The sequence below is a fragment of the Schistocerca gregaria genome, unplaced genomic scaffold (genome assembly GCF_023897955.1).
Source record: "Schistocerca gregaria isolate iqSchGreg1 unplaced genomic scaffold, iqSchGreg1.2 ptg000097l, whole genome shotgun sequence".
In the NCBI taxonomy this organism is placed as follows: Eukaryota; Metazoa; Arthropoda; class Insecta; order Orthoptera; family Acrididae; genus Schistocerca; species Schistocerca gregaria.
In genome coordinates this window covers 1917577-1922282 of record NW_026061713.1, presented here as the reverse complement: position 1 = coordinate 1922282, position 4706 = coordinate 1917577, and positions in this window count along the sequence as shown.

Sequence of the window (4706 nt, the reverse complement as noted above, 5' to 3'; positions counted from 1 at the left end):
TTGTATATGACGTAACAAATGCCACCGGCGTCACATCAGATGACTCGACTAAAATACACTGCAACCTCGTATTGGCGAGCTATGGCCACGAATGTCGACAGTACCCGATTGAAAACTCTGAAAGTGATGAAAAGGTCCGAAAAGCGGGTAGTTCACAGAGCGACCCGCCCTTTTCGCGGCTGTCTCCCGCAGTTCGCTCGCCAGAATTTCGCCGCCTCTTTTGGACTAGCCGAAGAGCTCTTTTCCCAAGGGAACGTAATTCCGGACCACAGTCTCCGACTTGCCGTCGAAAACGGAGCGACGGAACGCACCTTGCCGCGTCAGTTCGACAGACAGATACGGCATTGCTGCATCTGCCCATTACGAAATATAACATAATAAACACATCTTAAGAAAACGAAATTTTCCGTCTGTCACGTGCATCGTAACGCAACCGGTTAGAGAACCTAGTCTCTGATAAGTTTTCCGCCGTTCTCAAAGTAAAGGCCCAAATCGCCAGAGCCTAATTATTGCAGACACATTGAACTCGTTCGTGGAGAACTGAAATCTTCTCTACAGGATTCGGCATGTATTCCGCAAACAGAAATGTTGCCAGCTCACCTCGTCCGTGACGTCCAGACTCCACAGGCCAGTAGATGTCCGTGGTCAGTTTCATTTACGGATAAAATGCGGTACAGTGTGCCCCGTCGTTTAGTGCACATAAAACAAACTTACGGAGCACCGGACAGGATTGGTGGGCTGGGGACACGTACAGGTTGGTCACTGTGCAGTGGACGGCGTCGAGCGCTCCGGCAGACACACACACACACACACACACACACACACACACACACACACACACACACACAAACACACACAATCACCATCTCCCTGCTCGCTGGCTTTGTGGATCACGACGCCACAGTTAACGCACAACTATGACGGACGGCACCACCTTGTTGCGGGGTAACGCCCGACGTCGACTCGTTTCCATTACACTACGCAATTGGGAAATTCTCCGTACAGTTGCGATTTCCTTATTTTTGTACCCCTGGAGAAAGAGACACGCAGCGGTCAATCTGCATCGGATGGAGAGGTGCGAACGCCTGGCTATAATCACGGTTTCTCAGTCAACAGCAGACATTTCTCAATGAAGACGTTGATGGTCTCGTCTCACAGTGACATAAATTAATTAACTAATATGACGATTAATTTTGAAACAATAAAGACTTTAGTTAACTTTTCCACTTCTTTCGTTTTAATTTGAGTGGCTTACATTATTGGTGAGAAATCGATGGATACAGCGCCTACTATTAAAAAAAAGGTTCAAATCGCTCTGAGCACTATGGGTCATCAGTACCCTAGAACTTAGAACCACTTAAACCTAACTAACCTAAGGACATCACACACATCCATGCCCGAAGCAGGATTCGAACCTGCGACCGTAGCGGTAGCGCGGTTCCAGACTGTAGCACCTAGAACCGCTCGGCCACCGCGGCCGCCCTACTGTAAAAGAAGCGAGAGTGACCGCCCGGAGCGCATTAAAGTGGAATGATCGTATAAGGAAACTGCACAAAAACCAGCAACTAGGCTCAGGTTTGTTGGAAAAACTGTACGGAAATGCAATCCGTCGGCGAAAGAAGGCTTTCAAAACGGTCCGTTTTCGATTATGTAGTAATGCTGGTCAGTCTGTGATCGTCACGTGGGAAGGGCGCTGCAAGGAAGGCGCTGAGCATTACGGACAAGTTTACCGTAAAAAATTCCAAAAGCGTGCATTCTGATAGGGGCCAGGTGCCTCGAGACAGGTGCCGATGATCGTGTCACACCGGTTGCACCACGCCCTAGCACTAACGTCGGCAACAAACAATACGTCAAGTGGAGCGTATCGCTCGCGTAGGTACCTAAGGACATCGACGAGCAAGCAATCTGCACACACACCCCTCATTCACTGATATTCGGTGACGAGAATTGAGACTGAACTGTTACCCCGTCCTGTGGAAATGTGACGTCACTGTCGGTAGCACAACAAGGTGACCACGAAGTGGAACGTCACAGGAAGGTGACCACGCGGGACAGCTCGTCAGTCGCGTATGTACGAGACAAAGTCGGTGAGCGCGTCTTCACAGTAGGCCCCGGAGCAGAAGAAGGACGCAGCGGCGGTAGGACGCAAGCGAGAAAGTGGAGCGCGGCTGCGGCCGCCGGCTGCCGGCTGCCTGCTGCCCCTGTGGGCGGGCGTCGCGATCTGCCAAAAGCAGCCAGGGGAGCCAACCAGCCCACTCACACCGCGGGAAACACCCTCTGCAGCACCTGCGCGACGCGCCGGTTTGCGGACCACATTCGCTCTGAGATATCTTCTCGCGGAGTTTCGCAGAACAGTTAACACACGTGAATCCCTCTCAACCGATTTGTCTACGAGTTGATCTTCAGAAATCGTACCCTCTGTGTGACGATGAAATCTTTTGTAACGAGAGACGAATAAATTGCATCATTGTTACTCGTATAGCCATGGCCAGTAAGACTAAAAGATACAGGGGATAGGCAAAATATTGCGAACAGTGGTAGTAATGGGTGGCGCCCAACAACACAGGCAAGACACGTATAGCGCCGTACGCACCAGGCATCACTGCAGATTGTTTACGAGTAGCGCACACTTCGTGTATGGTGTCAGGCAAATCCAACACCTTCCATGAAAACCCTGACATAATAGCAAATCCGACAGTATGTCACATAGTTCCGAATAAATCCTGACATTAAATTAACCAAAGTAATACGATCAACGAGTGAGCAAATGGAATACCACAGACTAACACAAGAATGCCTAAATGCATGTCATACCTTCCCACCGTGAAACAGACGCAGTTCCGAGGGGAGAAACGAGAACAGAGGCCGAGAGCAGAATCGTGTAGGCTAGCAGGCCATACGATAAGAGACGGACACCCACGTTGCCAGCCGACCGCCAAGACTACCTCCAGCCCATGTTAAAGGATAGAGCCCTCCAGAAGAACAGTATAGATCTTACGATAACACTAAAAGGGCCACACCAGCTAGAAGTTTTAGCGTGTGACTATACGCGTCTCTGCTACGTTGCAAACGTTAAAAACATTGCCTCACCATGAAAAATATAACTTTCTCATTGGATAGACAGAAGTTTTGTAGGCGGAGCTTAACGTTAACATTGAGGCCCTGATTGGTCACTTGAAAACACAACCAGATAGCTTTTCTTAAACCAACTTCGGTAAATTGTAATAAGGAGAAGTTAGAAAAGAGTTGCTTCCGAGACGGGGAGGTGTGTGGAGCTGCGCCGACCTCCGCCCCCTGACGCTGCTTAACCAACGACAAGGTAATGAACGCACGCGATTCCGCATAAGGCTTCACTAAGAATTGCACAAGTCTCATCTGTTAGACCTCCTTTCTGCATAATACTAATGTCGATTGTCAATTAAAGCTCATGGTATTCACATTTGCTATTAGAAGTTAAAAATCTGAAACGCGATGATTTTTCTGCTATATAATTATTGAGAAGCCACATCAGCCACTGTAATTTACAAGTTAAATAAGTAATTAAAGATAATTGAGAGTCTCTGTAGACCATTTCTGATAGTTTTCTTTTTTATGAAACTTAATTTAAACCTAGATTATAGACGTGATATGGCATAGGTCATCCTTCGATCCATTTTAGAACTTGGAAACCCATTCAGGGAATATTCGTTCACATTTTTGTTGAATGCAGTTGGTTTTTATCATCCTGTATTAAAACATTTCCTTTTATCAATAGTGCAATTTATAAACAATGTTTTGTGAGTAGAATAAAATTTCCAATGGTAAACTTAACTGCTTTTTCGACGTTATTTTACCAGCTAACTAAAAATAGGAAAGCCTTGAACCCCTTCCACTAAATTTAGTTAGTATTAAGATTCTTTTACAGGGAGTGCAGTGGAACTGACGCTGAAATCATTAAGTATTTGATTATATCATTGCTAGTCTCACTGAACTCTTCTGAACTCTACATGCCATGTGTGGTCTGCCGTCTCCTTACCAGCAACAGGTCCCAGGTTCAAACTAGTCAATTCCCTAAGAAACACGCTCAGAGCGTCGTTGCGCGAATGTGGTAGGGAGACACGACTTAGAACAAACAGACACCACGCAGAATGTTAGTTCGTATTTGCATTCAGAGGCCGAGGTCGACGTACAGTGAAAGACCTAACAGAGCTCCAAAGAGGGCAGATTGTGTGGAGTCCCGATTAGCTGGAGCATCAGTAACCATTCAGTTAGCTTATATAATGTTTCAAGAGCAACTGTTTCAACAGTCATGACAGCCTACACAAAACACGAAAAGACATTATCGTGTAAACGTAATAGTGGTCACTAATCGAAACTAAATGACAGAGATCGTCGTACGATAACACCAACTGACACAACAACAGAAAACTACGGCGGCTAAAGTGACTGCAGAACTCAATAGCCGTCTTCGAGACCCCCGTATCTATCGACGCTATCCGCCGACAACTCCGTAAAGCGAATATTCGTGGACGAGGTGCTATACGAAACTGTTAGTGACGACAATCGACGCGGAGAGGCGTAAAACATGGTGTCAGGAGGACACATCCGGGACTACTCAACACGTCATACGGTCCGACGAGTCAACGTTTCCGTTATTTCGAACATCGGACCGGGTTTACGTCTGGAGAACGCGAAAAGAAGCATACAACGGTTAAGAATGTAGCTGG